The following is a 13,378-nucleotide window of genomic DNA, read 5'->3' on the forward strand; positions in this document are numbered from 1 at the left end:
TTACTTAAAAGATTTGTAATTCACTTTGGTCACAATAAAAATTATTTTAAAAATGTCACATCATAAAAAAAAAACAAAATTCCTATTGATCTTTATAACACAAGTATTTGAAGGAGCTTCACTGTCCAGTTATAGAGCTTCATTTAAACCAATACCCTTTCGATTAATTTCACAGAGAATGCAAGTTAGTGAGGCTTGCTACCAACTCACCTACATACAATAATATTAAACTTGGCAATAGTAAAAGTACTTAACACAATTTTTTTATTAAATCAAGACAAAAGTTGAGAATCTAGTTATTTCCAAAATATGAATCTTTTCTAAAATATGAATTTTTTAGTACTTTTAAAAGTTTCTACTTTTAGTAGTAACTACATCATATTAACTACAATAATTTAAGGACTGATTTCACAAGGTTGAAATGTAGCTCATGGGTGAATGTGAATGATGGACAGAACTTAGGACAAATGAAATTAAGTTGTAATTTACTTTCATTCTCAGGAAAGAGTTTGTTTTTTGTGGGGAGAAGGTATTAATGGAACTCAATAATGAACAACTGGGCCTGGAGTGGTTGTGCAGTGGTAGGGCATGTGCCTTGCATGAACTGACCTAGGAAGAACTTTGGTTCAATCACCCATGTCCCATACAGTCCCCAAGCCAAAGCGATTTCTGAGCGAATAGCCAGGAGTAACCCCTGAGCATCACTGGTGTGGCCCAGAAAACAAAAAATATAAACAAATAAATAAAAATAATGAACATCTTGGTTCTATCTATCTCACAGTGATTCAATTGAAGAATTTAGTTATTAAGAAAAAGGTCAGATAGAGCAAATACTACCCTTTCTATTCATGTTAGTGAAGCATAATTTTATTTTGCAAACTCACGCCAAAAAACGTTTTTCAAGTAAAAATATTAAAAGTATATTAGATATGGTGCTATAACTGTAATATTTTAGATTATACTAGATAACTAAACTTGTAAAAACATGTCCTGGAGGTTTTAATAATAGTATAATAAGTGTTTGCTATGTACCAATTTAAGTTAGCTTCTGGTCCATAAAATTCTTGGATATCTCTTCCAGATCTTAAGATTTACAAGCAATAAGTTAAAGAAAACTATAATTCTTTAATTTAAGTCATTGTATATCCAATTCATAATAATATAATTATTTTCAGTTAGAGTATGATATTCAGTTACAGAAAGCATATATTCATTTGTACCTGTTATTATATATATTTTGTGATATTTATTTTAAATATTATCTTTATTACTCAAATTTCAGAATATAGTTACATTGTAGAGAAAAGTGTGTGCTGATAAAATATCAAGTAGACTTTATCTAAGTAATGTGCTATGGTATTAAACTTGTATTTATGTAACATTTTGAAGGGTTACTTTTTACTTGTTTTTTAAAACTTTTTAAGAGTTTCTTATATTGGAAGTCTAGAATAAAATGTCACATACGTTATTCTGATTATGATTTTCTCCAACTAAGATAGAGTGCAGTAAATTTACTGAGACTGAGTGTTTAATTAATTTTCAAGTAAAAAAAGCATGAAAAGATATTTAGAATCTTAAAACATCTATATCAGAATTAGTTTTCAATCTAAATTGCTCATATAAATACTATAAACTCATGAAATTACATTTTTGTCATATTTTATACCATCTGTAGTATTTTAAGTGCTGGAGATAAAACTTTTAAGTCCTAATACTTTACATCATATTTGTCAGCCCACAACATTTTTAATAGAATTGTAGAACTTACTGCTCTTTTCTTCTGCAGCACAATTGCATTTCAACTAATATACAAAGAGGAAAACATGCTTTGAATTTTAGTTATCAAAATACATGAAGAATTATGTGATTTATTCACAATATAATTAACAAGAAAAGGCATATGTTCATATATGCAAGCCAGTTAAATGAAATACAAATGTTCTGGGAAAATAATAGTGAATAATAACTTGTCCTTGAATTAGAAGACTCTAGTAAGTAAAGCATTTGAGATGAATGAACACTCATGGGTCAAAAATAACTATGACTATGGGGGCTTGATGTATAGTACAGTGAGTAGGCAATTGTTTTGCATATACCTGGGTTTGTTTCTTCAGCATCCTATCCAGTCCCCAAGGACACTGCCAGGTGTAATTCCTGAGTGCAGAATCAAGAATAATACCTGAGCATTAGTGAGTGTGACCCCCCCAAAGAAAATAAGAATGACTAATAGAAGTATAAAGAGCAGGAGAAGATAAACATCATATAAGACTCATATATAGAAGAGTCTTTGTTACTATTATATGATTTATGGGACTCAATATGTAAGTATAGCATGTTACTGAACATTTTCCTTTGATACATTAACATTAAATGCTGTACCCTTAATATATGGAAGTGGCATGTAAAGATTTGCTTTTAGCAGTGTAATTAAATGGATGAAAGGCAAAACTGAAAATAGGAATAATTATTTCAAGATAACTGGAGCAAGTGCTTTTTATAAAGAAAATGTTATCTAGGAAAGAAAACACCAAATCCAACTTACAAGTGTGGTGCTGTATCTAGGGAGAACCAAATAGGTTGAAAATTTGCTCAAATACCATAATATATTTATTAAGAATTATCATTATTATTATTAGAAGAAATAAAGATGATTTCTAATGGAAAAGAATTTATTTTATCAAGACAGATTTGTGCAGGTAGATATTTCACTTTTCTAGCTAAAGATAAAATATTTATAAGATGTCATTATAAAGTCAATAACAAATTTCAGCACATTTTAATTTCTGAATAAAGAAAACTATATGGTTGTCACTACAACCCCATTCTGATTGATTGTCATGTTCATCATAAACTCTTGGAAAGTAAAATTAATATAGAAGATTAGGGATTGTATTTAAGCTACACAGAAGTGAAAGCAGACAGAAAATGAGATGAAACTCAGTGACATTGACTAAAAGACTTTTAGTAAAATCTAATAATGCTAATATGATAAATCTAACTTTTACTAAACAATCAAAATGAACATTAAATGTCTAAAGAATCCTACTACAAAATGTGGTTTAAGTTATGCTTTGAAAAATAATTCCTCACCTATAGGTAATTTACTGGAGTTCTATTACACTTACAGTGGCTTTCTGGTCAAAATGAGGGGCTGAAACATATCTAAAATTTTCTTTTATGTGAAAAAAATTCTAACCTTACTAATGATAAGGATATATATATATAGAGAGAGAGTAGAGATAACTGCATTTTTTGATTGAAACACAAGCAAAACAAAAAAATATATAAGTATAGTTTTGAGAGCAGAGAAAAGAAAGGTAGAAAGAAATGGAGGAAAAAGAGAATGGTATCTACTTTCTAGATTTCTATGTGAGGTCTATATTTTTAATGCCCAAGTTGTGATCTATGGGAAAAGATGACTTAAAACCTCTGATTATTAACAACACTCTAATTATTTGGAAAAAATATCACCCATCTAGTAGGCAAACAAAACTTTTTTTGAATCAGTCTTGCCAGAAATTAACATAAAATAAAATATATTTTATTGGAATACAATACTCTGAGTATAAAACTTAAATCTTGAAATCAGTGTTCTACAAAACATGTATTTGGAAATAATGCAATAAAATACTGAGGTGTTTTCTGTTAGAGGGAAAATAATGTAAAGATAAATATTTTCAAATTAGTTTTGATTTTATTCATTTATGTAAATAATCAAATTATAAATGTGTTCACATAAGACATTAATACCAATAAGCTCATATAAGACATAATACCAATATTACATATGGCATTCTTACCTAGCTTTCCTTTTGTGGTTGGAGGAAGGAAATTGATTTGCTCTAGACTTTATCAGTAGCAAAAATTTGTTTAGGATTAATCGTATTTTAACATTAGCAATGATGGAATCTTAATTTGTCTACCTCAAACTAAATCCAATAAGAAGTAAAAATACATTCGTCAAGATATTAAATTTTATCATATGATTATTATATAAAAATTAAAATTTTACATCTATCATGGGTTAGGGTTTAAGCTATTAGTACTTAGAAATTAAAACTAAAGAAAGATAGTGGAAAAGTTAAAGATGTTATAAAGGGAAAGTCTGGAATAAAGCTCACTCTGACACATTTCACTATAAGAGCTCGTGAAAGACTTTATTCATTTTTTAAAAATCATATTTATAACTTTGCATACATTGTAGAACAATTGATATAAAGGATGCTAATCCTGATATTCAATTTATGGTGATAATTATTATTTTATTTCTTTAACGATGGCTTTGGTATAAATAATCCACATAATCAGGTATTTATTTCCTAATGCATTTTTGGCAAGAAATGTTTGTAAAGACTGTGTGCATCAGTACTTTAAATTTCAAGCTAACCCTTATCCTCAGAATGAATAAATCTTTTCAATAAATTTTTCATTTGCTCACTGAGAAATTTCTTGTCACTTTTTCCAAAATAATTTCTATACGTTTTAATTGTTAGTTGGCTTGTTTCTGTTTGCTGTTTCATTGAACTCTTTACAGAAACAACTCCGTTCTACACATTTAATCACAGTACACCCTCGAAGTCCTATACTCTCATCTTTATCTTCCTCTCTATTTCACTCAGGGTACTAATAAACCACTGAATGAAGCTGAGCAGCTTTTCAGTCTTGGGTTATTGCAAAAACCCAGAGTCCACTTTCATATAGCCTTTTGCAAAAGCCCAGAATCCTTTTGATTATCCTGCTTGATTTACTCGTATAGTTCCTAGTAAAGTTTTCTAGTCTATATCACCTCCCTTACATTTCAGCTGAAAAAAATATATTCTTCCCCCACTCAGAATGCTGTAGTAGGGGCTGAAGTGATAGCACAGCTGTACGGCGTTTGCCTTGCACACGGCTGACCCAGGACGGACCTGGGTTCAGTCCCCGGTGTCCCATATGATCCCCCAAAGTCAAGAGCGATTTCTGAGTGCATAGCCAGGAATAACCCCTGAGCGTCACCGAATGTGTTCCCCAAACAAACAAAAACAAACAAAAAGATTACTGCAGTGACTCCAAACTGATAATAAAAAAAACTAATCAGAAATTTATGTAAATGTGTTTTCTTTAGCCCATTTTTCTCCTATTTTTGATTTTATATGACGTACAGTGAGTTTGTGATTCGTTCTGAACCAGCTAATTCATAAGTGAAGCAAAGGAAACATAATAAGAGAGAGTGATAAGCTATATACATTAATAACAGATACTGAGAAATTACAATAGAATAGAGTCTACCTAAGGGTGGTGGGGGCAAACTAAGAAAGTGGGGACAAACAAGACTGTAGTGGAGGGTGTTGGAAGTTTGGCACTGGGTAATATTTGGCAACAGTGTATCCCTAACATATTAATATTAGACTAGTATAAGTCATAGTACCTAATTAAAATAAAATATTTTAATAGTATTATTTTACTTTCTGAAATGTAGTCTTAATTCTATATGCTCACTTCAAAATTAGTAACTCTCATGTAAAATGACTGTAGAAAAGGTTATAGACATAATTATATACACTACTTGGTTAATGCCAGGGCCCTCTCTAAAAATGTCTCAAAGATTATAGATTACAAATTATATTTCACAAGTTAGCAAACTATATCAACGAATCAAGATGATTTCTTCATGCTGTACAATAAAGACATGTTTAACTTTCTTTTAGTGGACTTTAATATGTTTTATTGATTATGAGGACTATAATTTGGTATAAAACATTTTGATAATAGTTAGCTATAAAGGAAATGCTTTCTACGTCAATATCAAGGCAGCAGGAATACTCATTATAATGAACAATAGTAGATTTTTAAATAGATATTACAACTCTAACCAAAATATATATATCTGCCACTGTCCTACAAAGAAAATTATTTATAAAAATGAAAAGAAACCAAGGTCTCTTCTAACAACTGAATAATAAAATGTCTATAAAGTTAATTATAATTGTAATAATAGTTCCATCCACAAATATTTATTGAGTGTTTTAGAGATAGCAAGTACCCTGCTAAATATATATTATTTATTTATTAGAAGCAGATAAAATATGCCATTTGGCCAAAACAAGTAGAACTAAGATAAAACACACATATAGACTATACATACCAAAAATGATTTTTTTTAACCAGGGGAAAGCACAAATGCAGTACCCCACTATCATAAATTATACACAATCGAGTTTCCCACATTTGGAGAAAACGCAGGGGTCAGCACATCTGGAGTGCAATGAGTGAGCCTCATCCTGGGGAAATCACCTTCCTGATCATGGAATCTCCACTGCCAGGTAAGTATAGAAATAATATTTTGATAATACTTTAGATGTTTTGTTCTGTGTTTTATGTATATAGATATATTATCTCAGTTGATACATTTTCACCATGGTAATTAATATTGTTATGTTCCTATTGCAGAATTATATCTCTGAATTGACATATAACTTGCCTATTTTAGTATAATCCACAAACATCAGAAGAAGGATTCAAACATAGGTCTTTCTTGACAACAGTACCAATAAATGTAATCATATATTTTCAGCCACAATTTTCTATAGCTTGACTCATCAAAGTAGAAAATTGTACATTGCTTAGATTATAGCATTCCTACCCAGAAATATCTATACCCAATAGTATTCAAAGTTCAAAATTCTTATGTCTTTCTCCAAGGCACTTGAGAAACACAAAAATATAAATGTAAAATTTGTACCAACTTATGAAATAGAATAATACATTATGAAAGCTTCAGACATTTTTATTTCAGATGTTAATTTTTATATTTTATACTCCATATCCATATATATAGGTACTATTTGTGAGAATGTGATTTATAAAAAAGTATTTCTATAAAATAGAATTATTTAAATCATAGACTCCATAATAGAGGATAGAAAACTTTGGTCTAATAAAGCACTATACGAAGCAAATATTATCTTGCACCATTAATGAGAGAAATATAATTTGGGGGGTGGTGTTTGTGTCACACCCAGCAGCGCTCAGGGGTTCCTCCTGGTTCTACGCTCAGAAATCACTTCTGGCAGGCTCTCAGAAATCACTTCTGGCAGGCTCTGGAGACCATATAGGATGCCGGGATTCGAACCACCGAACTTCTGATTGCAAGGCAAAAGCCTTACCTCCATGCTATCTCTCCAGCCCCAAGAGAAATATAATTTTAAATATGTAAGTAGGGAGATGAAGAGATAGTACAGCAGAAAAGGTATTTGTCTTTCATGTAAGTGATGTAGGTTCAGTCCCTAGTACCATATATAATCTCTGAGTAATCTCTGAGCACAAAATCAAGATTAAGCCCTGAGCACAGTCGAGTGTGAACCTAAAACCTAAGATGATATATCTAAGCACATATATGTGATAACCATTCTACTTATTTATATTATTATAAATTAAAAATAATTAATTGTTATTGAATATGCTTATAAATGTGGAAGTATATACTGTTAGATAAATTCAAATTTCATGCAATCAAGAATATTATATTTTAGTGAATTATGACTATATTTCTTGTTTTTTTTCCCTCAAACTATATGGACCTTTATGAAATTATATAAATTAATTGTGTAGAAAAGATACTGAGCTTGGAATACAACCAAGACATCTTAAGCAATGGTGATTTTCAATGAACTATTAGGAGAGAAAGTGGTGTTGGAGATTTTTGTTTGTAATGTTCCTAGTAGAGGTCTGAATCTGCTTTAGTTAAAGATGGTGTCAAAAGGTTGGGCTAGAACTCACTGTCACTGGTTTGGTGTATTCACAATTCTTTCCCCAGTTATTTTCCTGAGCTTTAAAAGGTTCCCTCCTACTTTGACCAAATCTGCAATGTGATGGGAAGGCTGTGATGCTTTCAGCAGAATAACTTAATTGGACTTAAGTTAGCAGTATATGCCAAGTTGGTTTAGTTTGCTTTCTAGCCATAAAAATGTGCCTGCAATGCATGTGGCATTCAGGAGGAGTGAAACATAGTGATTGATGTGATGATAAAACTATGAAGGGAAGGATAAAGCCTGAGAGATAAAAGTCTCAAAAGGGAAATAAAGTAGTGTAGCAGCTGCCCCCATTTTAATTGAAGCATAAATTTCTGGGTAAGTTGTGAGATTTAATTTCAAGCACATACTGGGAAAGAGCCGGATGTCTTTGTGTGTGTGTGTGTGTGTGTGTGTGTGTGTGTGTGTGTGTGTGTATACTTGTGTGTGTGTGATGAGAAACATGTAGGTTAAATTCTTTTTATACCTCACATGAAAATTTGTCAAGCTATTTATAAGACAAAACAAAAAAGGTGCTTAGGTAAAAGCTGATTGATGATCACTGACAGGCATACTTTCAGTCAGCATTTAAGAGAGATGAATAGATCGATGATGAGTAGGAACTCTTTTCCCTAGAACCCATGTGGCAGCAGTCTGAAAACTTTACCTTTCTTTGCTAAACTCTAAAATGCTCTTAATTTATTTTTTCTATCTGCAAATACCTTTAGTGACATATCTACTGCCTCTACAGAATTTAAAAATATAGAAACGATGTTATTTTCATATTTATAACATGACAGCTGTGCTTGCAAAACACTCCAATGTAGCCCCTACCTCTATACCCAATATTACTGTATTTCTCCCTATATACCATGCCTGAAATTCATTTTTAAATAAATAAAATTTATTTTTGTACCATGATGACTCTGACAGTTTGTTTTCTAAGTCTAGAATATTTCCATACCTATTTTTCATACAGTGGAATCCTTGCCCATTTTTAGCTGACAAAACTTTTAATCCTTAAAGAGACTCTAATAACACTATTTTTTTTTTGTTTGTTTGTTTTGGGCATCCAATAGTACTCAGAGATTATTCCAGGCTCTGTGCTGAGGGATCACTCCTCACAATGCTCAGAGAACCTACTTATTGTTCTGGGAATAAAACTGGGTCAGGAGTATCCATGCAAGCTAGGCTGTAGCTAAATTGACTGTATTATCTCTTTGGGCCCTCCTGTCATTTTTAAAAGTACATCTTATTTATTTATTTATTTATTTATTTATTTATTTATTTATTTATTTATTGCTTTTTGGGCCACACTCCATGACACTCGGGGATTACTCCTGGCTATGTGCTCAGAAATTGCTCCTGGCTTGGGGGGGAACCATATGGGACACCAGGGATTGAACCAAGGTCTGTCCTGGATCTGCCACGTGCAAGACAAACGCCCTACCACTGTGCTATCATTCCAGCCTCACATCTTAGTTTTAGAGAAATTTGCTTAAAATATATCATTAAAATTTTATTTTGTTTTGTGAAATGGCCTGTTTACATGTCAATTTTATTTGATGTGTGTGAACTTCTTGAGACCACAGCAGGGTAGACTGTTAATTTGTATCCATTCACATATTATTTTATATTTGCTTAGCCTCTCAAAAAATGGTTAGAGAACAAATTACTACAAAACCCCCCAAAATTGACTTTTAAAAATTTTTTTACATGCAGGGCTGGAGTGGTAGCACAGTGGTAGGACGTTTGCCTTGCACACAGCTGACCCAGGACAGACCCGGTTCAATTCCCAGGCATCCATATGGTTCCCCAAGCCAGGAGCGATTTCTAAACAAGAGCCAGGAGTAACCCCTGAATACCACTGGGTGTGGTCCCCGAAATTTTCAACATGAATATTTATATTTTTCACCTGTTATTTAAACACTGGTTAGAAAAGTTGTTCATGATCTATGTTAGTCTTACGATGTAAGTGCATATTTCCAAATACCAATGTTCCTCGTTTCTCTCCCACACTTCCCCTCACATCTACTTATGGGGTATGCATTTTATTTCTCTTTGTTTAACTCTTTTTCTCCCTCCTTACTTTATATTTTAGACACTGTAGTTTTCCCTATTGTTAATGAAGGGTTACTGTATTTATCAATTTATCTCTCTTCAATACCCAGTTTTTATCCAGCATGATAAACTTTTAAAACACTATCACTAAATTCTAAATATATTATTGTCATTTTTCAGAATAAGAATAGTAGAATAAACCTACATATTTGTAGATACTCTGTCCTTTGTGGAGCACAGAGGATCACAGGTGCTACTTAATTATTTTTTATAAACAACCTTCGAGACTACATATCCCATTATAAAGGACATCGTATTATCAGAAGTGCTTTGAAAAATATGACCTTTTATATCCTGTCTTTAGACTTCTATGTACACTTCTATGTATAAACATATGGGAATGTAATCCTGAACAAGGCAATCTTTTACTTCAAAAATGCCTTAAAGAAGAAAAATTGTTTTGAGGTAGAAAATAGAACAGCTCTTTATGATTTTATTACAAACTTCTGAGGAAAAGGATTGGAAAACCTTGACACTGACTTTATGAAGAAGATAACATGCATAACTATAAAAATGTAACTGTCATTCTTATAACAGAACAAAAATAAATTTAAAATACATAATTTATAAATTTTATGTCCATTTTTTAAAATATTAACCTTTCACTAGGAAAACATATCAATTTACTGGTAAATATTTTGACTAGAGAACTCTGTAAAATTATATGTTTTATAAGTAGTGTATCATACCTACTGTACATCCTAATCAGCAGATTCACTTCAAACTTATGTGTAAAGAGAATTGATTTATAATGCTTGGTTAAAAGTTTTAATAATTTAATCCTATATTAATTATTTTCACAGTACTGTATGATAAAATAGCACAGTGGTAAGGTGTTTGTCTTGCAGACAGCAGATTCAGGAGTGACAGTGGTTTGAATTCTGGCATCTCATATGGTCCCCCTAGCCTGCCAGGGGTGATTTCTGAGTGCAGAGCCAGGAGTAACCCCTGAGTGCCACTGGGTGTGACCAAAACCAAAAAAACAAATTGAAAAAATCAGAGCCAAGTGATAGTATAGTGACTAGGGGTCTTGCTTTGCAATAGTCTGACAAGTTGACCTGTATTCAATCCCCTGCAACCTCTATGGTCCCGAGTCCCACCAAGAGTAAGCCATGAGGAATATTGGTTGTATTCTATAGAAGTATGTCATAAAAAATAAAAGCATGTATCTTACAAATAGAGGAACTTTTGTTTTACAAAATATATTTGCCAAGAATTACTGCTCTCACAATTAGTTACCTTTTACACTTCTTTTTATTTTTTTCTAAGTCTGATATTTTAACATTAAATAACATTAAAAAGCTAATTTTGTTGAAACTACCTAAAGACATATTAAAAATAAAATTAATTTTGCATCATAAATTTGTACTCAAAATATTAAAACTTGATTACTATCAGTTCTAATTTTAACTTAACAGAAAACTTGGTTGATCTTTTTTTTTACAGAAACATCCTAAATGTTTTTGTTTACAGATTGGCAAAACTTTTCTAAATATAGGTAATTCATGTGGCAAGTTTAAAGGAGAAGCAATATTGTTTCATAATATTTTTTTATAAACAGAGATATTTTACTTACATTTTTGTTTTTATTATTTAACTTAAATATTTACTTGGGGTAACAAAATTCATAAAAGCTATAAAAGTTTTAATAGTCCCAATGTAAGCAAAAAAAGAACAACTCATGAGTTCTTTGTGAAATTGTTGATAACACATAAAATTATATTTTAGAGGATAATTAAAAAGAGTGCTCTACAGGAAGAGCTAGCCAAACTGTGATGGTAAGAGTCTATACAATGCAATAAACAGTTAAGAAAGATACTTAAAAAGTATATATGAGGGGCCGGAGAGATAGTATGGAGGTAAGGCATTTGCCTTGCATGCAGAACATCAGTTGTTCAAATCCTGGCATCTCATATGGTCCCTCAAACCTGCCAGGAGCGATTTCTGAGCATAGACCCAGGAGTAACCCTTGAGCACTGCTGGGTGTGACCCCCCCCCAAATAAAAAGAAAAAAAGAAAAATATATTTGTTCTGCAACCTAGGACTCAAAGTAATAGAGCATGTCATTATACATCATTTTAAATAAGATAAACAACATTCAAAGTATTTTAAAATAAATTAAAATGTAGAACAATGTTCTATTTTCTAAATTGAAGTAACTTTAAAGAATATAAGTTTTTGAGTTATGAATGAGAACATTTTATGTAACATTTTATGAATCACATACTAAAGGTAAAAATGTTACTCTACACCACAGAGTAGCAAGTAAAAATTTGTTTATTTTGTGTACTTTACTATTATATTACATAATATTCCATGTGTATGTGATTGTTTTATATGTAGACTAACTCTTCTTTTCTCTTGATAGAAAAACAGAGTCCAGTATATTATTTACATTGTTCTGAATCTAAATGAGCATAATTATTCAATCAGGCTTCAGTGGACTTAGAAAACAAATGGAAAAGCTACATATTATGCACGATGCCTTGGCAGCACATTAAAGCCCTTGGATGGCTTGATAAATGATCAGATGTCTTTCTCAAATCTTACCTGGTTTACTCTGTTTAAAAATCCAACCCTTGCTGTTTATCATGCAAAGCTCTTGGCCATAGGGTAGAATCCAAACTGGGTAGTTGATCATGATAATTCCAACATGTCAGGGACAACAGCATCTCTCAGAGTTCCATAAGCCAACAACTTGAAATGAACCTGTAATGAACAAGGTTTTTCTTCATTTTAATTGAAAAATAGTGAACCATGTCTTAGGTCCAGAAGGCATCGCTACTTAATCAATAAGGAAATCATAAAAGATTGTGTAAGCAACTATAAATGCTTCTAAAGAGGCTGATAAACATTTAATGAAAAATGAAGTTTATCTGCTATCTTGTAAGAATGCAAAGTGTTATCTTTAAGTTATAATTTACTAAGCTGTCAGTTTAAACATTACTGATACTAAAACTCACATATTTTATATTCATCTTTTATGAAAACAAAAAGTTAATTATTAAAATATTTTTCAATAGTTTTAGGGTAACTGGTCTTTGAGGGTCAACAAGGACAAAACCATCAGTAGTTTCAGACAAATCCACATGAGGCCAAGATAAAGTCAATTCCTTTGTGAATTCTAATATTAAAGTCAATGTTATCATTGCCAGTATAAAAATATTAACATTGGCTCTCTCCACTATGGAGAAGACCGTTTGCTTTCTAAGCACATATCTTAACCTACTTATATCCTATTCCTTTATATCCCAAAAAACCCATCTTTACTTAAAATAAACTCAAATAAAAATAGAAATATCTCATAATAGTGTTATAGTGAAACAATTAATTTTGTGAGACATATTTTAGGTGTTACAAATTTAGCAAACACCGTTAATCATATATCACTTAACAGACCATCAGGCAGTAAACCATATAGAAAATAACTAGATTTTTACCTATCACACAGAAATAAGAGAGGACACACAGAAATGGAAACACATACC

At 31.4% G+C, this 13,378-nt stretch overlaps 1 protein-coding gene and 1 non-coding gene across 2 annotated transcripts in view; both read right to left on the reverse strand.

The window, feature by feature from the left end:
• Window positions 1-13,378, reverse strand: part of LINGO2 (leucine rich repeat and Ig domain containing 2) — a 1,160,605-nt gene that overhangs the window by 303,145 nt on the left and 844,082 nt on the right. The window contains exon 6 of the mRNA XM_049771075.1: window positions 12,441-12,599. The gene's annotated coding sequence lies outside the window, so the exon portion shown is untranslated. The remainder of the gene's footprint in view (window positions 1-12,440; window positions 12,600-13,378) is intronic.
• Window positions 6,145-6,310, reverse strand: LOC126031581 (U1 spliceosomal RNA). Its single transcript, XR_007503419.1, has one exon. It is a non-coding gene; the product is annotated as a U1 spliceosomal RNA (small nuclear RNA).

Source organism: Suncus etruscus, chromosome 1, assembly GCF_024139225.1.
Source record: "Suncus etruscus isolate mSunEtr1 chromosome 1, mSunEtr1.pri.cur, whole genome shotgun sequence".
Taxonomy (NCBI): domain Eukaryota; kingdom Metazoa; phylum Chordata; class Mammalia; order Eulipotyphla; family Soricidae; genus Suncus; species Suncus etruscus.